This window comes from Pantherophis guttatus, chromosome 15 (assembly GCF_059756535.1).
Source record: "Pantherophis guttatus breed Tessera chromosome 15, ASM5975653v1, whole genome shotgun sequence".
In the NCBI taxonomy this organism is placed as follows: domain Eukaryota; kingdom Metazoa; phylum Chordata; class Lepidosauria; order Squamata; family Colubridae; genus Pantherophis; species Pantherophis guttatus.
In genome coordinates this window covers 14,733,636-14,756,715 of record NC_142077.1, presented here as the reverse complement: position 1 = coordinate 14,756,715, position 23,080 = coordinate 14,733,636, and the positions used below count along the sequence as shown (strand labels likewise).

Genomic DNA, 23,080 nt, shown 5'->3' with positions numbered 1-23,080 from the left:
CCCTCAAATATTGGAAGACTGCTATCATGTCTCCCCTGGTCCTTCTCTTCACTAGACCAGCCATGTCCAGTTCCTGCAATGGTTCATTGTGTGTTTTACCCTCCAGTCCCCTAATCCTCTTGGTTGCTCTTCTCTGCACTTTTTCTAGAGTCTCAACATCTTTTTTATAGTGTGGTGACCAAAACTGGATGCAGGATTCTAGGTGTGGGCTTACTAAGGCTTTATAGGGTGGTATTTGTACCTCTCTTGATCTTGATTGTATCCCTCTGTTAATGTGATTTAGGATTGCATTGGCTTTTTTGGTTGCCGCTGCACACTCTTCACTCATATTTAATTGGTTGTCCACTAAGACTCCAGGATCCCTCTCACAGTTATTGCTATTATGCCTGGTTTACTGCTTGAACAGGGGGTTGGACTAGAAGACCTCCAAGGTCTCTTCCAACCCTTTTATTTTGTTATAAGTTCTGTTATAGGTACACATGTTTAGCCTGCTAAATTCCTATTGGAATACACTGATTTATACAGATAATGTGATATTCTCATACTTACACATTGGATTGTATAGACTTGGATTGTTTTGTCTGAATAATTATCTGATAATTTATACAGCAAGTTCAAAAGTTATGGTCTTTGTGAAATGACATCATAGCCATAGATGGTCAGCCATTAGAGTAATGTGGGAAAGTAACAAATAAAGTAATAAATAAAGTAAAAGCAGGTCCAACTAGATGATCACTGAAGGGCCCTCTTTGTTCTTAATATTGTAAAAGAGAAAATGCTTTAATTGTATCCAGCACGTAGGCAGGCACATTCCTTCCAAGTCGGATTTCTACTTCAAGGCCTCTCAGTTGTCACAGATAAGGACAGTCTAGGTGATTTACATTTTAAGGTCGGAGAGAGGAGATGACCATATTATGCTTCAGTAACTTCTTAGAAAAATTATAACTGTTTTGCAAAGATAGTAACAAACTCAGTAATTAGGAAATGTCAATTAAAAATGACAAATGTATATGACCATATGAATTGCTGACTTCACAGAATCCTTTGTTTGAAACTGTATAAATGCTTTGAGCTGAAAATCATACTTCGTCAGACCTCCATTTTTATGGTAGCAATGCCAAGGTTTGATCCTTTATTGCAATAAATAAATAAACTGATTCTGTCTGCCCTGAAGGGATGGTTCTTTAATTCCCTATTTCCACAACAAGAGCAAGTAAAACCTTTCCTTACCTGGGGTTGTTTTCTCTGAGCCTGAATCTTGGCTCCCTCATCATCCAAGGAGCTCAGTTAGAGAAAGGGCAGGAGTGAAAGTGGTGCTTGAATGAAAACCTCATAGCTCTCCAGCTTCCTCAGCCCCAATGATTAAAGTATCTGAGGCCCAGTTTTCCCCCATGTTCTTACATCCATCTGATGTTTGGGGCTTCAGAGAGAAACCACCAGCAGAACCAACCCAATCTCAGCCTCTGAGGAGGATCTTGGGGTGGACAAAAGGACTCCAGCTGCTGCCCTCAGAGCTGATTTGGGAATTTCCACAATTTCTGCTTTGTCTAAATTCAGAAAATATGAGTATTATTGGCATAAAATTTTATCTATGGAAACTGACAAGACTCTGAAAATTGTGGCTATTGGAACAGACAAAACTTCAATTAAAGACCAAACTTGGATTATGCAACTGACAAATCTTATTAGGCTTTGAGGTTGGCCTGTTTCTTGTATAACTGGAGAAAGAAGTTAAAAAATTTCCTCCAGAAAGAATCTGGGATATAGAAACAGAAAAAGATGCAGCAATCCTCAAAAATTATAATAGGCCCTTTATTGGAATAGAATACTCCAGTTGGCATTTTCACGTGTTAATCTAATTGTGATCAATTATAGGGGTGGGTTACAGTAATATGATTTACATTTTTATTGTTTTTTAATTTGCTTATTATTTTCCATTATTATGATACAATCTTGCTAATATTCTGTCTTTCATATTTTAAACAATGTCTGATTAACAAACTATTCTAATACATTCATGAGAATCAGGTTGGATTTATTAAAATCTAATATTTTGGACTTGATCTGATCCCAAATGTAACACAGCATTCTTCATTGCTTTTTCAGATCAGCCGTACAATTGTTTCAGAAGCTCTGAGTGATAAAAGGAATTTCCCCTTTTTCCACCAGATGAATCACAAAGAAGGATTCCAGTACTCAGCAATTGTCCAGCTGCTCCTCCATTTCAGATGGACCCTGATTGGCCTCTTTGCTTCAGACACAGAAAATGGAGAGAATTTCATGAGGATTTTTCCTCCTGTGCTTGTCAGGAGTGGAATTTGTGTGGTTATATCACAACTGTTCTCAACAACTGGATACACAACAGCCCTCAGGGATTCCCTCTCTAAGTGGAGACAAGTCAACGTCTTTGTTCACTTCATAGAACTTGATTCCATTTGGGACAGAATTCTTCCTTTCCATTTAACATTTATGCGTCTGCCAGGACCCATTGAAGGGAAAGTCTGGATCTTCACAAATTTTGCAGCGTATCCAATGAACAAGCGCAGACTTCTAAAATACATCGACAGTATTTTGAACTTTGGTTATCTGCTAAAAAAAAGGCCAATGGATTCTGCCTATGAACCCAATTTCTTTGTGGAAGAAAAGTTTCAAGATCTTTATTTCCGCTGTTCTCTTTCAAAGAACGTCTTTTCTGTCAAAGGCCGCAGAAGATGCACCCAGAAAGCCCCAATGGAGACCCAATGGAAATGGAACAGAGGAAGGCTCCCAAATGACTATCAATATTACAGTTTCATTCAGACTCTGGCCCAGGCCTTGAATGCCGCTTATTCCTCCAGATCGAGGAGGAGAAAGAAGGAGGGAGAAAAAACTTTGGGGTCTCCAAGGCTGCAGCCGTGGCAGGTATGGGGGTCCCTATATGGATCCATTAATCTTAGATCCTTTGGAGGAGAAATCTAGAGGAGAAGGAGGGGAACCAACTCAACAGATCTGGCCAATTTAATTATTCAGGGAATAATGGTTCCAAAGAGTAGATACCATGGCATTTTAATATTAAACTCTGCTCATTTGAAAACGCTTTCTTAAATAAATTCCTGTATTTGTGGGTTTGTGATGAGCATGGTGGAATTTCCCCTTTGTTCTGCCCCCACTGCAGGTGGGTCTGTGTGCAGCTCAACAGGCAGCTCAACCCCCTCTTCTCCTCCAGTGAAAGGGAGCCTGGGGTGGATCTGGGTGTTTCATTGGGAGAAAAGGGCACGGAGAAACTGAGGAAATGCAAAGAATGAGAATCAAATATAAATAGGAGATAGGCAGCATTAACTAAGAGCCAACAAAGAAGCAGCTGGAACCTCTCCAGCGATGCTCCGTGTGACGGACGGAGGCCTCCAGATGACCATGTGTCTCGGTCAAACCGGCTGCTTCCGTCTCCTCCAAAGGCTGAGAGAAAAGGGAGTCTGGCTTCAGACCATACAGTGAGGCTTATCTGCCCCCGGCCACTAGGTGGGGCTAGAGCAACAACTGCACAATAGATACATGTTGTGGCATGACAAACTTCATAAATTTGGAGGAGACCCTGAGACCATCTAGCCCAACCCCTCCTCTCTGCAGGAATCCCAGTTAAAGCTTCTCTGACTGATGGCTGCTCAGTCTTTGCATTCAGACAATCCATGAAGAGGAGACTGAACTTCTCTGCTTCACTGGCTCAGCTCTAAAACAGCTCATCCTTTTATCATATTTTTTCTCTCCTTCAGCTAAATTCTCCTCTCTTGTAACTGAATTCGTTTTTTCATGTCTGACACTCTGGAATAATAGTGAGCGGATCTTACACTTGTGTGTAACCTGTGTCAGTGATTGGAAGAGGGCTGCATCCTCCCTTCTCCAACCGAGAGATTGTGTCAGTTGGAAAAAGGCAGTGGTGGGATTCAATTTTTTAAACAACCGGTTCTGTCGGCGTGGCTTATTTGGATGGGTGTGGCTTGGAGGTCATGTAACCGGGTGGGCGTGACTAGTTGATCATGTGACCGGGTGGCCATGGCTATGTGTATAGGGACTACTCAGAGGGCTGAAAAAAGTCATTTCTGACCGGCCCTCACACTTTTGACTGGTCCTCACACTTGCGACTATCCTCACATTTATGCCCATTTCAGCATTCTTAGCAACCATGTCACTCATTTCACAACTGCTTCTCTTCACCATGGTGACAAGATAGGGCAAAACACGTAAAATTTGAGGATAGTCATAAGTGCGAGGACTGGTCAAAAGTGCGAAAACCGGTCAAAAATAACTTTTTCAGCCCTCTGAGTAGTCCATATGCAGATAGGGACTACCCAGAGGGCTGAAAAAAGTGATTTCTGACAGTTCCTGGCACTTTTGACCGTTCCTCGCACTTATGACTGGTCATCATTTATGCCCATTGCAGCATTCTTAACAACCGTGTCACTCATTTCACAACTGTGGTGCTTCATGTGACCAGGTGGGTGTGGCCAAGTGGTCATGTGGCATCGCTTCTTTGCCCTAATGACAGTTTGCTGCAATGGTCGTAAGTGTGAAAAACGGCCATAAGTCACTTTTTCCAGTGCCATTGTAACTGTTGTAAGTCAAGGATTACCTGTACAAGAAGCTTCTTTGCTTGCAAAAAGCTGCCCTAAATACCAATCATTAGATTAGAAATACCTGCAAACTGGAGTTACAAATCAGGCAGGGTGCCAGAGCACCTTGAGGAATTAAAATAGTTAAAATGCAGTGATAACTATCAGCAGCCAACTCTTGCTCATAAAGTGAAACCCTTTAGCAGAGAGGTCATTTAAGCTCTCCGGAATGAAGCAAAGGAGCAAACAGACTATCTGTTGCTTGTTAAACCAATGACCAGAACAAATAGACACAGAACTAGTCAGATTTCCAAAGCTGCTTCTTTTCAGGAACAGAGATTAACATTTTTCCTTCCAAACAAAGCTGACTAGGGAAAATTATCTCATCACTAAACACAGAATTAAACTTCACCAAAACCAGTTTTAGACCAAAAGTCAGAAACTCACATTTGAATGTGAATCTTTCTAGCTAGCCAATAAGCCTTGCTGAATGTCACTCATCTTGGTTCCTTGTCATTAAAAGCTTCTGCTTCGTTATTCAATTATTTCTTTAAAGTGCTGATCATTGCACCCTGGCTGGAAGAACTCCAACAGGGGAGTATTTCCTCCCAACAGCCGTATAAAAAGCTTAAAACAACCCTTCCCCTTTAAGAAAGTAAAGCAAAAAAAAATCCTCCGAGAACCTCCGGAACCGGAAGCAACAGTAAGTCTAGGCATACTGCCGGAGAGGCAGTTTCTGTAAGCAGGGCAATAAACATTAGGCTAGGTGACAACAACGAATGTTGTAATTCTTTACAGGATTAACCCTGTAAAGTAGAAAAAAAACAAGGAGATTTCTTTTAACAACCAGTTCTCCAAACTGCTTAACTATTTAAAACTACTTAACTACTTAACAACCGATTCTACTGAACCGGTGCAAACCGGTAGAATCTCACCACTGGAAAAGGGGCTCCCAGACTCCTCCTGATCTTCAGCTCTTCTTCTTGTTCTCCAGTCCATTCCCCAATCTCCCTCAATCTTCTTAAAAAAATCCATTTCTTCAGTCATCCCTTCTGTCCACTTTGAGTCTTCAGGGTCCATGGCCTCTCCAGCCATCTCCAAGCAGCCTGACTTCAAACCAGACTCCTCCTTCAGGGATGCCAGCAGCAAATTCAGTTCGAGTCCATCCATCCAATTCATCCGATTCAACAATTGTTGCTTGCTTCTGATTATCATCTTTAAATTGATTTAAAAGCATTGTTATTTTATCAAACTTTGAAATAAGTTTGAAATAAGGTTTCCCAAGTTATGCTTACTAGAGCAGATAAACTCACAATCACAAACCTCTTGGATCACTAAACTGATTAATTGTGGAAGTAGCTGTGGCCTTCCTGTCTCTTGTGTAACAGGAGAACAATTTTAAAAAAAACAGCTGCCCAAAGAATTAAGGATGTAGAAGCACAAAATGACATGGCTATTCTTAGTAAGGTGGGTAAGTTGAAATGGCTGAGCAAATACAAACCTACTTTTCAACTAGACAACTATTGAAAGTTACAACTGCCAAAACATCTTAGGGAGAGATTTACGTGAGTGAGATTCAAACAGCTGGACACAATGGTCAGATATGGGAGATTCCACTCTAGACCTTATAATGGAGGTCTCTGCATTGGCAGAGTGGCAGAGGCAGAAGACCTGGCTCACATCCTGTTTGATTGCTGCCTGCATCAGAGGGTGAGAGGCAGGTACCTTGGTCCATAGACCAAAGGAAGGACCCACTGGGAATCCCATATCAAAACGACTCACCTTATCTGCAGCCAGAATTTGAAAACAACATTTAATGCAGCTCAGTACTTGAGCAAAATGGCTCGGTTGAGATCGGCATATGTGGGGCTGATTGGGGTAGACTGAAGGGGTGATATTGAAATATCATTTTATCATACTTTATTTATCCATATATTATTGTATTCTATTCCAATCTCATTTTAAATTGTTTTTATCAGATTTTAGTAATAATTTGTGTTTGGAACTCTGCACTTTGATTTGGCCCATGGACTAATCAATCAAGTAAACAAAGATAATCTTCCGGTGTCGTAGGAAAAATTTAAAAAGGTTAAAAATTATTTGAGTATCACTTTGAAGACAGTTTTTATCCACTTAGTTATCATACCAGCTGCATGTTTCTTGAACCCTTGGCCTGAATGGCCACCCCCAGGGATTTGAAGGGGCTTCCCTGCTCTATTTTGTGGCCATTTAGATACCATGAATCAAGTTTTGGCCTTTTTGATCTTTGTTTTCTCATCATTTATGCCCAGTTGATTGTAATTGCAGTGCTGGAGAAGGGCTCGCAAGGCTCTTTTAAGGCCTTCTGGTGTCCTGGAAAGGATCACAGGGGCATCTGCATAGAGCAGGAAGGCGATGCTTCGGTCACCTATTTTTTGGGGGGGGGGGTGATTTAGTTTGTTTAGCCATTTTACCATGCCGGTTATGTAAAAGTTGAAAAGCAGGGGGGGCAAAATGCCCCCGTTTAACCCCCTTTTGAGTTTTAACTGACTTCGAGAGGGACCCCTGCATATCACACCTCACTTTGAGGGATGTCTTAGTATGTGGGGCACGTAACAGATGAAGAAGCCTGTGGTCAATTGAGGCAGCTTCCAGCTTCTCCCATAGCTTAGTCCTGGGAACCGTATCAAAGGCTGCCTTGAGATCTATGAAGCAGGCGTAGAATGATGCAGGTCTATTTGATATGTATTTTTCCATCAGTTGATGAAGAACTAAGCACTGATCGGTAGTGCCTCTCCCCTCTCTAAGCCCGGCTCCCTCTTCAGCGATCAAATTCTCCAGAGCCAGCCACTCTCCATCTGGAGGTGTTTTCCATCAGGATGACCAGGGAGAAGATTAGCCTGACAACTTTCTTCTTGATCAACCCATGCTTTCTGGGAATCAACCTCCTGTTTTCAAAGAGTTTATGAATCATCTTTTTTCCCCTCTGTTCATTTTATCTGTCATCTGCTCTAGAATGTTCCCTATAATTGATCAATTGTGTCAATGATATTTTCTCTATGCTTTGTCAGTATATGAGGGACAAATTTTTCTCAAACTTTTTCATTCACTTATGAAGATAATGGCAGTATTTGTATCCTATTTAACCATATCTTGAGATTCGACAATTGTGGAAGAAAGATTCAACGTGGGATAAGAAACAAAGTTTTCTACTTTTCAAATTCCTGGATGTTCCCATTCTAGTTTCATCCCTTTCTGGAGAGGAATGAATTTTGGAATATTTCTAAGAGGAAATTGTACTTGGACCAAAATGGAGAGATAACAGCAGATCTGGGCATCAAAATCATCTTGATTCTCCCCAAGGAGGATGTCAGGAGAGAGATTCTGGCGTATTTTGAAAGACAGAGACTTACTATCAACCAAGATGCTCTTTCACGGCTAAAGTTGCTCAATAAGGTAGGAGAAATTTTGGTGTCTTTTCTCTGTTTTCCAAAGCCTGAGGTCCCATTTCAAGTGGGCAAAGCGTAGAGTCTCCAGGGTGGTTGGCCTCCCATGGCAGGTGGTGGAAGCTCTTCAAGAGACGGGACCTAAGTGGAGTGGCTTTGCCATGGTTTATGGAAACCTTTCAAGACGTTACTAGTCAGAGGTTTCTTTCTTCATCACAGTTTTTACTCTACATTAAAAAATCTAATGGAATAAAAGCTTCCTCAATCTTTTACAGTAAACTTTGTTCTCAGTTTTAATAAGAATATATCATCATACTTTAAAAAAATCAATTCTATTTCTCTAGACTTTATTGAATAGAAAAGTACTTTATTGTAATGTTAAATTCTAAAAGCAAAAGGGAGGAACTAAAGGAAGAATCTGCCAATTGTTTTACTTCCTGCATCTGTTTAGGAGTAGTCAGAGGTTTCATATTTACCCCAATGAAGACCAGAGGCTACTTGTCTCCATCCAATTCTCTCTCCATTTTCCATGGACAGAGAGTCCTAACGTATTTTCTTTGCCATTCCTTTTCTTCTGATCAGTCCCTGCCTCAGTCCAAATGTGTGGAAAGTTGTCATCCTGGATTTGTCAAGAGGGCTCGAGAAGGAGAGCCAGTTTGCTGCTATGACTGCGTTCCTTGTCCGGAGGGGACCTTCTCCACTCAGGAAGGTGGGTCACACTGGGGAAAATGGGAGGCTTTGTGGAACTGGATCCATCCAGAACCTTTTCATGAAAGTGCAAGTTAAAAGACAGATCGAAGCTCACCTGAGTTTTTATTTTTAACCTGCACAATTTCTCATCTAAACGGAAGTAAATCAAAAAGACTTGGAAGGAGGGGCTGGGAAGAGATGGGAGGAGGAGGAGGCAGACTGGGCAAGCTTTACTAACAGCAGAGGAAATATCTCTTCTGCTTTTTAGTTTGGATATGTGCTGCTAAATTTACCTTTCTAGGAACATTGGAGTCAGGGGTGAAATGCAAAATTTTTGCATACCGGTTCGGTGGGCATCGCTGGTGGGTGTGGCAGGGGAAGGATATTGAAAAATCTCCATTCCCAACCCACTCTGGGACCAGCCAAAGGTGGTATTTGCCGGTCCTTTGAACTAGAACCTGCTTGATTTCACACCAGATCTTAGTTCTTTGAAACTAGATGAGTTGTTTTAGGTCCACCTTCTGAAAGACCTTGCAATCCACTGTATATTGGATCCTCCCCTTGAGGATCACTGAGAAGGTGTCACTGGGCCATAATCTGGTGCTCTGGATAGTTATGGGGGAACACATTACACAAATATTTTGCAAGTCATGTAGATCAATCAATCAATCAGAATAGAATAGAGCTGGAAGGGACCTTGGAGGTCTTCTAGTCCTACCCCCGGTTCAAGCAGGAGAACCTATACCATTTAAGACAAGTGACTGTCCAGTCTCTTCTTAAAAACCTTCCACTGGTTAATTGCTTTCACTGTTAGGAAGTTTCTCCTTAATTCCAGGTTGCTTCTCGGTGTTACAAGATGCTGTAGGTATCCTCCAAGTCCAGGATATTAACTGTCAGGTGGACTCAGAATGTTTGCCTAAAATGATTATATGATTCATTATTAACCTCTAATAGTGTAGGTTCCTATGAAGATTCTACACATTACATTGGAAATAATTAACACCCTAAAATTTCGCTCAATTTAATATATCTGGCTACGTTTCTTAAACAAATCCTTCTTATACTCTTTTTAATGAAATCTTTAATAAATACTTCTTGGAAAATGCCGCTGGTATCGGCTGTTTTTTTTTTTTATTTGATTTATATGCCGCCCTTCTCCGAAGACTCAGGGCGGCTTACAATGTGCTCAGCAATAGCCTTCATCCTTTTGTATATTTATACAAAGTCAGCTTATTGCCCCCACAAACTGGGTCCTCATTTCACCTACCTTAGAAAGGATGGAAGGCTGAGTCAACCTTGAGCCTTGGCAAGATTCGAACCCTGCAGTAATTGCAGGCAGCTGGTCTTAATAACCAGCTTAATAACAGGGTAGCCTGTACTACCAAGGCTCTTTATCCAAAGAAGGCATTTCTTGTAAGATAAAAGGACAGAATATTAATGAAAGTTGCTTTTTTGTTTTCTCAGATACAAAAAAATGCACCAAGTGTCCAGATGATAAATATCCAAATGTGGACAGAATCCAATGTATCCCCAAAGTCATAACCTTCCTGTCTTATGAAGAACGTCTGGGCATCATCCTGGTCTCTTTTGCCCTCCTCTTCTTCCTAACCACAGGCCTTGTTTTAATCATCTTCATTAAATACCGAGAAACTCCCATTGTCAAAGCCAACAACCGGGACCTCTCCTACATCCTCCTGGTCTCCCTCCTGCTTTGCTTCTTGTCTCCTTCTCTCTTCATTGGTCAACCAAGGAAAGCCACCTGCCTTCTCCGACAAACGGTCTTCAGTATCATCTTCTCAGTTGCCGTTTCTTCTCTCTTGGCCAAAACCATCATGGTGGTGCTGGCCTTCCTGGCCACAAAACCAGGAAATCAAGTGAAGAGATGGTTGGGGAAGAGCTTGGCCAACTCCATCATCCTTTCTTCTTCTGCTGTCCAAATTATCATCTGCTCCACCTGGCTGGGAGTTTCTCCCCCCTTCCCTGACTCTGACCTCCACTCCCAGCCTGGAGAGATCATCCTGCAATGCAACGAAGGGGCCATTGTCATGTTCTACGTCACCCTCAGCTACCTGGGCTTCCTGGCTGCCATCTGCTTCACGGTGGCTTTCCTGGCCAGGAACCTGCCTGGGGCCTTCAACGAAGCCAAGCTGATCACCTTCAGCATGCTGGTCTTCTGCAGTGTCTGGGTGACTTTTGTGCCCACCTACCTGAGCACCAAAGGGAAATCCATGGTGGCTGTGCAGGTCTTCTCCATCCTGGCCTCCAGTGCTGGTCTGCTGGTCTGCATCTTCATCCCCAAGTGCTACGTTATCCTTCTGAGGCCAGACCTGAACACAAAGGAGCAGCTCACGGCCAGAACAAATGTAAAAACATGAGATATAACACCATTGTGATATTGGAAGAATTGTTAAAAGTTTCTTTTATTTGAAAGGAGATATTCTTTCCATTTAGATAGTATGCAGGAGTCAAAGAAAATAATTTCTATATGTTTCAAAATGGGAAATTCTTGGATGACTGTAATTCTTCTAGCTCTCTTCCCTTTCAGCTCAATAAAGAGAATTCTGTAAGAGTCATTCAGAGAAATTTGCTGTTCAGCAACAGTTTCTGAATGTGACATCTTATAAAAAATAATTTGGGCACTTGTTCCTACAGCTAAAAGTGTGTGAGAGAGTGAGCAGGAAGAGAGGCCAGGCGGAAGCTGTGGGAACCAAGCACCAGCCTAGTTGCCTGATCCTCTCTGTGAGAATGCCAGAATGATGTGAAATGCCATGTTTGACCGGCTCTCAGCTGGTGAGGGAAATCTTCATCCCTCTTCTATAATGCTTTGTTGATTTCCTGATAAAACCTCCTTTGCAGAAAGTGTTCAGCAGAAGAGCTGTCTGAGATTTCAGTTTGGGATTGGTTTGTTTGTTTGTTTGTTTTTGTATGTGCTTCACACCAAAATAATAAATAAATATTAAAGTGTATTAAGAAATTGCCACTGTATTTTTTTTTCATCAACTGTAGAATTAAAATTGTAGTTTTCAGGCCCTTTAATTTTTCACTCTACAATTACTACCTAAAGCATTTTCTCTGCTTGTCTTGTCTGTGAAGGGCTGGAGAAGATGTCCAGAGAAAGGGGACCTGGAGACTCTCCCCAGAAGGAGGTTGAGGGGATCCTGTCTAAAGGCAGCCGCATCCCTGACCAGATCAGAAACCTTCAATGCTGCATAATATTCATCCAGGTCCAAGAAGGGGGTGAATGGCGGGGGGGGGGGGACTTCCTGGTTTCTAGGGAGAGGCACCCATGGAAGCTGTTCTGCTCTCCAACCACACAGATTGCTGATCAATTGGGAATCAATGTTTAGGTCTCAGAATGGCTCCTAATTGCAAATAATTTGCAAATTCCATTTTAAGGAGATAAGAAAAGCTCTGATGGCTCAGACCAAGATCAGTGTAAGATTCACAGTGACCACACAGATCCCTCTGGTTCTCCCACAAGCAGAAGGCGGAGAGACTTATGGCTTTGCCCAACATGGAACTGGTCTTTTCCCACAATTTCACTTTCTTCCTCCAAACCACACAATATTGGACACTCGGCCATCTCACACTCTAGGAATCCCCAATCCTGGTATCCCAAATATATCTGAGAAAATATTTCCAACTTTCACACCCCCATTCAATAAGAACTAAGGCGGGACTGGATAGGTGCCTCTTCCCTCCCGGGCCACGTCGGGGCTCCGGCTCCAGAGGCTGCGGCGGCCCCACCGAGGAGAGCGGCCGGAGGACCCGGGGGAGGCGAGCGTGGCCCCAGGATCTGGGAGCGGGAGAAGCCGGGGGGGGAGGGCAGGCGGGCGGCCTGTGGGGCTCCGAGGGACCCCCGGGGGCTGCAGGGGGGCCTCTCTCCCTCTCCCCACAGACGCGGCGAGGTGGGCGGGCGAGGCGGGCGCTGCGGAGGGGGCGGCGGCGGGGAAGCCGCGCTTGGGGGGAGCGGATCGGCCCCCACGGGGCTCCCTGGAAGGTTTTGCCCCCTCCGAGGTGGCGGCCGTCGGGCGGGGAGGGGGGGAGGGGGGGCGGCCGGCTCCCCGCAGAGGCCGGAGGGGCGAAGTCGGAGGCTCCTGGAAGGAGGAATCGCCCCTTTGAACTGCACCCAGATAAGGGGCTCCCCTCGTCCCTCCCGCCCCCCCCCTCGGTCCCCTCTCCGCTCTTCCTCCGACCCGGCGCTCCTCCCGCCTGGCAGCTGCTGCCCAGAAGCCCCGGAGGGCCCTTCCCCCCCCCAGGACTGAGAAGCCCCTTCCTGCCTCCGCCAAGGGCTGCGCTGAGCCCCCCAGACCCCCCCAAGGCCCGCAGCCTCTGTGCTGGGGAAGCTCAGCCGTCTCCGCCCCCCAACCTCCAGGCGGCAACACCTGGGCCAGGCGAGGGGAGAGGAGAGGGGGGCCCTCCAGGTGCGGAACCTCCCCCGTTGCTCAGAGACGGAGGCGCTGAGCGGAGGAGGTGGGGGGGGGAGGAGGCCGTTCAAGGGAAGCCTGGGGGGGGAGAGAAAATTGGGGGGGGAGTCGGTTGATTGGCAGCTCAGCGTGATGCGTCCTCCGCGGGTGGGAGGCTGGAGGGGCGACCGCAGGCGAAGCTCCTCTCCAAAGAGCGGGGAGGGGGTCGGGGAGCGCGGCGCAAAGGCTTCGAAGGCAGCGGAGGGGCTGGGGGGCTGCTGGGCCTCAACCTACTCACCCTAGTAGACACACGGATGGACGGATGGATGGATGGATGGATGGACAGTAAAGCGCCTCCTCACCCCCCCTCTTGCCTTGCCCAAAGACAGAGCCGTGGCGGCCGCCCCTTGCGTGTCCCCCTCCCTTTGCACCCGGGGACAGTTGGGACAAGGACACCAGCCCCCCACACGAAAGTCCTCTCCTTGTAGGGTGTGTGTGGTTCCTTCTCTGCCAATGTCTTTAAACCTTTCTGCCCCAAGCAGGCTGGGCAGGTCCTTCTCCAGGATTGTTCGTGGCCCCTGAACGGCTTGAATTTCACAGGGGAAAATCCTCTTCCCAGGACTGGGATGCTCTTTCCTTGATCATGGGGCTGCCTTCTTTATAGCTGCCCTTTATAGTTGTCTTTATAGATCTAGGATCCACCATCTATCTCCACACTACACGGCTCTTCCCCAATCTGTACTGTGATGTGCATTTTCTTTCCTCTATGGGCATCAGACTGCCCTGTTATCCTGTGCTCAAAGGCTCTCTTCGGGAGGAAATTTGTACAGGCCATTGAAACTATCTATTCTAAACAAACGGCAAAAGTAATGATAAATGGAGGATTGACGGATGCGATTGAAATAGAAAAAGGCACGAGAGACAAGGATGTCCTTTATCCTCACTGTTGTTTATATTGACATTAGAAGCTTTAAATAGGCGTGTCAGAGGAGAAAAAGAGAGAAAGGGCATGAAGATTCGAAAGGAAGAAGACAAGCTTTTGCAGATGATTTGGTTTTTATTATTATTGAAGAACCATTAACGACAATAAGTAAATTAATAGAAATTATTGGAGAGTTTGGAAAAGTAGCTGGTTTGAAAATTAACAAGGATAAAACGAAAGTAATGACTAAAAATATGTTGAAAAAACAGAAAGAAGAGTTGATGGAGATTTCAAAAATGCAGATCACAAACAAAGTGAAATACTTGGGGATACATTTAACACCAAGATGTAGTGCTCTGAAAGAAAACAATTACAACAAGCTTAAACCACAGATAGGGCAAGATTTGTTGAAATGGGGCAACTTGCGATTGTCTTTGATTGGCAGGATTTCAACCATTAAGATGAATGTCTTGCCTAGAATCTTGTACAATTCCAATTAAGTTAGATAAAGAATTTTTTATAGACTTAGATAAAATGATAACGAGATATATATGGCAAAGGAAAAAGGTGAGACTAAAGTTAAAGCTGTTACAAGATGCTAAATCAAGGGGGGGCTTCGGTCTGCCCAATTTTGAATGGTACTATCAAGCTGCAAGTTTAACGTGGATAAAAGAATGGATAACTCTGAGGAATACTAGACTATTAAATTTGGAGGGACATGATTTGTTGATGGGTTGGCATGCTTTCTTATGGTATAAAGGAACAAAAATACAAGGGTGTTTTAGAAGATATCAAATACGTGAAGCTTTATGGTTGAATTGGGAGAAGGTTAAAAAACTTTATTATTTGAAAATACCTGTTTGGATATCCATAGCAGAGGCTTTTTCTTATCCCGTAATATTTACAAAGGAACAAACTATCAGGTATAGTGAACTATTGGATGAAAAGGGTGAACTCCAATTAAAACAGAAACTAAAGGAACAGGGATTTAAGATGGATTGGTTTTCATATATGCAAATATTTTCTAGGTATCGAGAAGATTGTAAACAAGAAGGGTTTTACAATGCTTTGACTAATTTAGATAAGATTTTAATGGGAGCTGATGATCATATTATTAAAAATTTGTATGGGTTTTTGCTAGAGTTAAAACTGGAAGAAGAACAAGTTAAAAGAATCGATGGTAGCATGGGGGAAAACATTTTGGTTATGGGATTGATTTAGAAAAATGACAAAAATTGTGGTCTCATAATTATAAAATGACAATGTCTACAGCATATAAGGAAAAATTGTATAAGATGTTTTACAGGTGGCACTTATCCCCATCGAGAATCGCCAGAATGTTCCAGAACAAATTGGAGAAGTGTTGGAAATGTCATCAGACCCCAGGGTCCTATTACCACATGTGGTGGACATGTCTAGAAGCAAGGAGATATTGGACTAAGATACACATGTGGTTGGAAAAAATGACCAAGAGACACATAGACTTTAAACCAGAGATATTTTTATTAGGGATTTTACCAGAAATATACAACAAAGAATTGCAGTATTTAATCGTGAATCTGTTAACAGCAGCTAGAATTATATTTGCAAAACATTGGAAAGAAGAAATGATACCTTCGGATGAAGAAATTATTAGGAAAATGTTGGACTATGCCGAAATGAGTAAACTAACATTTGAAATAAGAGAGCAGGAAGAAAAACAATATTATTTGATATGGGATTTATTTTACCACTGGGTAGATAACAAAAAATGGTGATATGTAAGCAAATGTCGAAATACTTAAATGATGATACAACTGATATATTTTATGTAAGATTAAATTTTGGATATGCAGCACTATTGTGAAGAGAGGAGAGGGCACTAGGGATGCAAACCAACCGATGTACTGTCTGTACTTGATTGAATGAACGATGTTTATATGTTTTCTTTTTCTTTTTTTGTTTTAAAGTAAAAAATGATTTGGAAAAAAAAAGAAGAAAGAATTATATAAGATTTCCCTCCCCAGCTGACAGCCAGTCAAACATGGCATTTCACATCATTCCGGCATTTTCACGGAGGGGATCAGGCAACCAGGCTGGTGCTTGGTTCCCACAGCTTCCTCCTGGGCTCTTCTCCTACTCATTCTCTCTCACAAACACACTTTTAGCTGCTGTCAGTAGGAACAAGTGCTCACATTATTTTCTATAAGTGTCCCATAAAGTAGCTGGCAAATTCCTCTGAATAACTTTCAGAGTTCTCTTTAGCAAGATTTATTGAAAGGGGAGGGAACAACAAGAATTCTAGTAATTTGACTTCCAGTTTGCTGTTTGTTGCTGCCAGACGTTCCTTTGGGATCGTCAGCTTCCACCGCCTTCACAACGGAATGGCGGCTCGAAAAAACTCCGTTTCCATGAGGAAACGGAGATAGAGCCGGCAGGGGTGGGTAGAACTCTCTGCGGAGTCCCAAAAGTTTTTCCTTTACTTTTGGGACGGAGCGGATGAGATGCCCCGTATCCCCAGCCGCTGCTCTGGGCTTTGGGAGACCTCTGCTGATGCAGAGCCAGGCGTCAAAAGTAAGCCTGCAAATTTAACAGATTACTCAAAGAAATGTGAGCTGGACCTGTAATACTGAACCGCAAGTATTTTACTGATTTTTTAAAAAAAATTACTTAAGAGAGAGGAGGAAAAGAAAGAGGAAAAAAAGCCTTTTAAAATGGCGTCGGCTGGAGGAGAGGCTGAAAGGGAAAGTCCTTCCGTTTTCTATTACTACAATGTAGCGGAATAAATACCACTGGCTACATTTGTAGACAAAACTTCGCTCCTGTGTCTTTTTCTCTTTTTTTTTCCCTTGGAGATCTGATATTGTTGTTGACTGGAAAGAAGTCTTTCTTGCTTTTTTTTAACAAAGCCTGCCTGGGCGGAAACATGGCACTGAGACTCATAAAGTCAGATAAACAAGAAGGGGGGGGGGATTCCCCCACCAATAATTTAAAGGAACAAGTCTTAACTCTTCAGTCTCAGAAACCTGATTTTAATATAACAGAATTTTTTATAGAGGAGATTGAAAGAAGGGAGGAGATTGTGAATCAGCAACTTGAAAAATTTAAGCAGGAAATTAAAGAAATTAAAGAATTGGTGAAATCTAAGTTTGATTCTTTGGACAAAAAATTCTCAAAAGTGGTTAATGGTTTTACAGAATTTATGATACAGTTGGACACAAATACTAATGTACTAGAGTCTAAAATGGAAGAAATTCAAGATAAATTGGACAATAGAATTCAAAAAATTGAAAATGATTTGATAAACACTCAGGATAATAGCTTAGAAGAAAAACCTAAAATGGATGCTGATCAAAAGTATGGTAATGCAGAAAATCTGCAACAGAAGATTGAAAAAGAGATTTTAATGGTACAATATAATTTCACAGAATATGCGATAAGATTAAGAGGTTTGCAGGAAAATAATAGAGATGATTTAAGGAAAATATCTTCTGAATTTCTAGCTGGGATTCTAAAGGTTCAACCTGACGAAGTGTTTTGTAGGATTGACAGAGTTTATCGAATCAACTCCTGGATTGCCAAGCAAAGGCAATTGCCTAGAGACGTGGTGATTTATTTTACAGATAAGGAAATTAGGAATAATATCGTGCAAAAATTCCTTCAATTCTAATTTGCAATTGTATGGAAGAAAGATTTGGATTTACAAGGAACTCCCACCTAAGATATTGATGGAAAGGAAGAAATTTGGTTTTCTGGTGAATGAGTTAAAAAAGAGAAATATTTCATTCAGGTGGGACGCCCCAGTTGGTATTATATTTAGATACCAAGGAGAAAGATATCAGCTGTTGAAAGAGCGGAAGAATTTTATCAAAATAGGTTGAAAATGAACTTAACATCTTCAGGTATAATACAGGATAAGCAGAAGGAGCCGGAAATAAAGGTAAAATATCGAATTATAGAGACTGTACCAGATGAATTGCCTTTGGATTTATTGGATACCCCAGCTGGACTATCTACAAATTTGAGAGAAGTGGCATCTAATTTTAATGTGATGACTTATCAAGGCAAGGATAAGCATGGAAACCTACTAGGGGATATACAAGGGATAAAAAAGAAACATGAGATACAAAAACAAAACCAACAAGACCAATCTACAAAGCAGAATAAAAACCGACCAGATGATACACAATTTGTAGAAAGGAAACCAGGATGGAAACCAAACCCACAAAAAGAAAAGAAAAAGAGAAATAGGTGGCATAAAAATAGAAATTTTTAAATTAGGCAACAGTGAAGCCAGTGACTTTAAAATATGAATGATTATGTGTAAACACAGAAGAGGCGACGTATTGGTTAATATCATCCTGAGGATTGTGGCAGATCTCTGCATGGCCGTAATTTGGGGACGTGAAATGAGCCTTAAACTGATGGATTTGAATTATCCATTTTGGAATTTCTTTTTGTGTTGATAAATATATTATATTATCTTGAATCACAAGGCAAGAGAATTATGCTGGGGCATGCAGAAGATCGGGTTGTTACCCACTACGATGATGGGAATTAATAATCCTGATGAAACCCACAATTATTACTATATGGAATATAATTATAATGTCACTCGGGTGGTTGTTGTTACTTTTATACATATAAGAAGATATTTACTACTGATGGGGGCAGATATGATTGAAGATCCTGAATAAACTGTTGCACCAGCAAGCTATGTTACCCGATTATGGATGTTGGTTCTACCAATCCAGTGGAAAGACCTCAAAGAAGATACTATATGGATTATAAATTTAAAGTCATTGTCTTTTCTTTTTTTTTATTTAGATATAATGGAAAATATAGACACATATTTTTAAGTAGTGTGGGCAGTGAATCAAAGATATTAAGAAATGTTGTGTATGGTAATTTTGTATGATAGTGGGTGAATAAGCTAGTTAGTAGATTGATTAGTCTAAGAAAAGGGATTTTTAAGTGATATATTTAGGGGAGTGGAGGAAATGGATAGAGTGGAATAAATGTTAAACTAGATTTTATGGGAAAGGCGGCTTTGAAATGTTATAGTAACATATATAGAAGATTAAATGTTAAAGTAGGACTTATCATATAGTTTTAAAGTGGAGAAGTTATTCTATAATGTTATAGTATAATGTCTTTTTTTTTCCTTTCTTTTCTCTTTTCTGAAATGTATGGATAAAGGGGGATGTTATAATATTAATAATATTTTTAGTAAGTAAAGGTCAATATCTAGGGGAGGGAGTAAGTAATCTGTTATGAATTAGGTTTTTTTTTTGTTATGAAGAAGTCACAGGGGGGATGGGTGGGGAGGGGGGGTTAGGGAGGGGGAGGGAGAGGGGGAAAAAGGGGGGGAAAATTTGTATTTGAAAACTTTTTCAATAAAAAAAAAGAATTCTAGTAATTCAAAAATTTCCATTGTGGAACATTTAGATATCATTTTCTTTGATTCCTGTATACTATCTAAATGGAAAGAATATCTCCTTTCAAAGAAAAGAAACTTTAACAATTCTCCAATATTGCAATGGTGTTCTAACTCATGTTTTTACATTTGTTCTGGCTGTGAGCTGCTCCTTTGTGTTGAGGTCTGGCCTCAGAAAGATAATGTAGCACTTGGGGATGAAGATGCAGCCCAGCAGACCAGCACTGGAGGCCAGGATGGAGAAGACCTGCACAGCCACCATGGATTTCCCTTTGGTGCTCAGGTAGGTGGGCACAAAAGTCACCCAGACACTGCAGAAGACCAGCATGCTGAAGGTGATCAGCTTGGCTTCGTTGAAGGCCCCAGGCAGATTCCTGGCCAGGAAAGCCACCGTGAAGCAGATGGCAGCCAGGAAGCCCATGTAGCTGAGGGTGACATAGAACATGACAACGGCCCCTTCGTTGCATTGCAGGATGATCTCTCCAGGCTGGGAGTGGAGGTCAGAGTCAGGGAAGGGGGGAGAAACTCCCAGCCAGGTGGAGCAGATGATAACTTGGACAGCAGAACAAGAAAGGATGATGGAGTTGGCCAAGCTCTTCCCCAACCATCTCTTCACTCGGTTTCCTGGTTTTGTGGCCAGGAAAACCAGCACCACCGTGATGGTTTTGGCCAAGAGAGAAGAAACTGCAATTGAGAAGATGAGGCTGAAAACCGTTTGTCGGAGAAGGCAGGTGGCTTTCCTTGGTTGACCAATGAAGAGAGAAGGAGACAAGAAGCAAAGCAGGAGGGAGACCAGGAGGATATAGGAGAGGTCCCGGTTGTTGGCTTTGAGAAGGGGAGTTTCTCGGTATTGAATGAAGAAGATCAAAACAAGGCCTGTTGTTAGGAACAAGAGGAGGGCAAAAGAGACCAGGATGATGCCCATATGTTCTTCATAAGACAGGAAGGTTATAACTTTGGGGATACATTGGACTCTGTCCACATTTGGATGTTTATCATCTGGACACTTGGTGCAAATTTGTGTATCTGAGAAAGCCAAAAAATAATATTTCTTTAATATTCTATCATTCTATCTTTCAACAAAGATCTTAAACTGATAGCAGAATCAATTTCCAAGATGTGTTCCTTAACAATCTCATCAAAAGGACTTCCGGTTTCCTTGTCTTCGGCGACGGCGGCGCTCTTTGAAGCTCCGCCAGCCCCGCCGCCTGTAGAGCCGCTTCGCGATCGAGAAGCGGCTCGAAAACTTCAAAATCCTGAGGATTGTTGGAGGAGAGATAGCAGGGCACAGGTCGAGCCCCTGTAACCCCCCAGGGAATTGTTTCTGGGGAGGAAACAGGCGTGGCTCCCTCCCAACCTGCTGAGACTCCGGGCGGCGTGGGACGATTCTGCTTCTGCAGAACAAGCCGGCTGCAGGAAACTTAAAGCGAAAGAACCAGCTTTAATAAACAGCGAAACTACCTGAATCCTGAAATTTGGAAACGCAAGTATTAGCACTTTGTTGACTTTTCAATCTGAGAAAATGCAAATGAGTGAAAGTGCTTTGAAAAAACATGGCGCCTAGCTTCAGAGTTAACGAGCCAGCGAGTGTGGATTGGTGAAGTTACTTTGTTTTGCTACAAAGTTTCCAAGTTGCTACTAAGCTGCCTTGCTTGTTATAAGAGAAATAACTCGGAAATTTTTTCCCTTTTCAATATTGGACTTTGCTTTATTTTAACCCTTGTTTGATCAAATCTGGGGGACTTTTTTAGAAGTCTTTGTGCAGGAGGGAAAGGAAAAGGAACCTCCCTCTTTAGAAAAACTAGATCACGAGCCAGGATGGCTTCAAAGAAGCAGGAAGGGAAGGCATTAGGGGGGGGATCCCCCACACACAAACAGCAAACGCAACTTCCCCCTGCTCAACAGTTACAAACTCAGAAAAAAGAATTTGATGTGGCAGATTTAAAAGAATTTATTTCTAAAACTTTGGATGATAAATTTCAAGAATCACAACAGGAACTTCAAAAATCACATCAGGAATTTTTGCAGGAAATTAATGAAATTAAAGACATGGTGAAACAGAATCAAATTATGGTGACCAAAAAAATATCAGAAGTGGCGTCTGGCCTGGCAGATTTTATTGGGAAAGTTGATTTTAAAGTTGAAGAATTTAAATCAGAAGTTAATGTTAGGATGAAAGACAATGATTATAAAATTGATGAAGTTGACAATAAAATGCAGAGAATTGAAGATGAGATTGTTATGATACAATTCCGGGCGATGGAATTTGCCATACGGCTTCGGGGAATTCGAGAGGAGGAAAGACAGGACTTGAGACAAGTTTGCTCTGAAGCCCTGGCTAAGATTCTACAAGTTAATCCTGATTTGGTATTTCATAAAATAGATAAAATTTACAGAGTGAACTCTTGGGTGGCCAGGCAAAGACAATTACCCAGAGATGTGGTCATATACTTTACTGAGAGAGAAATTAGAAATGATATCCTGCAAAAATCTTTCCACACCTCTATACAAGTGGGGGGCTCACGGCTTGTAATTTTTAAAGAGTTACCTCCTAAAATGCTGAAAGCTAGAAAAGAATTTGGTTTTCTTGTTAAGGAATTGAAAAATTTACAGATACCCTTCCGGTGGGATGCACCAGCTGGGGTAATTTTCAGATATAAGGGAGAAGGATATCGGTTGAATACCGTGGAGAAGGCGCAACACTTTTACAGTACTATTCTTATGGAAAGAACACCATCTCCACGTACATCTACAGTTCTGGAGATTAAGGAGAGTGAAGAGAGGCAATTGAAAGAACAGTCTAAGCAGGAATTAGAAAACGTGCAAGGTGCAGAAGGAGGTATTCTGAGTGAGCCATCGCTGGATTCTTCTCCAATTTTGGATTTGATTCAGTTGACTGAAGTTAAAGATCAACGTATAACTAGAGCTCAATCCAAGCTACTTAAACAGAAGCAACAACAACAACAGGAAAGACAAGACAAGAAGGCAGTTAAGAGCACTGCACAAGAGATTGGCGCTATGGGAGGAGCGAGATCGAAGCTTGTGGATGAACTTCAAGCATATTGCTCCGCGCTCCATGAAGAGGTTAATGACCTTTAAGTGTTTATCTTGGAATGTCAATGGGTTGAATTCAGCACAGAAAAGGAAAAAATTATTTACATATTTGAAACAATTTAATAATGATATAATATGTTTACAAGAAACGCACATTACAACTCAAGATCAAAAATATTTGATAAACTCAAAACTAGGAGCACATTATATATCCTCAACTTCGCAGAAAAAGAATGGTGTGGTTATTTATGTAAATAAAAAATTAGCAGCAAAAGTTATAGAAGTAGATCAAGATGGTAGATTTGTAGCAATTGAATTGTTTACAGCAAATGGACAAATTCTTTTGATTGGAATTTATGCTCCCAACCAACAACAGGATTATTTTTACAAGATGTTACATACTAAAATATTGCAATGGGACTACAGATCTATTTTAATTATGGGAGATTGGAATGGAGTAATTGATTCCAAATTAGATAAAAAGAGCTTGGCAAAGTCTAGAATTAGATTACCACAGACCTTTTTTGATATGAAAGAAGATATGGAACTAAAAGATGTTTGGAGAATACATAACCCAAATG

General features: G+C 41.9%; 1 protein-coding gene across 1 annotated transcript in view; it reads left to right on the top strand.

Moving 5' to 3' along the window:
• The first annotated feature begins 8,603 nt into the window (after positions 1 to 8,603).
• Positions 8,604 to 23,080, top strand: part of LOC148111960 (vomeronasal type-2 receptor 26-like) — a 66,677-nt gene continuing 52,200 nt past the window's right edge. The window contains exon 1 of the mRNA XM_087879183.1: positions 8,604 to 8,720. The gene's annotated coding sequence lies outside the window, so the exon portion shown is untranslated. The remainder of the gene's footprint in view (positions 8,721 to 23,080) is intronic.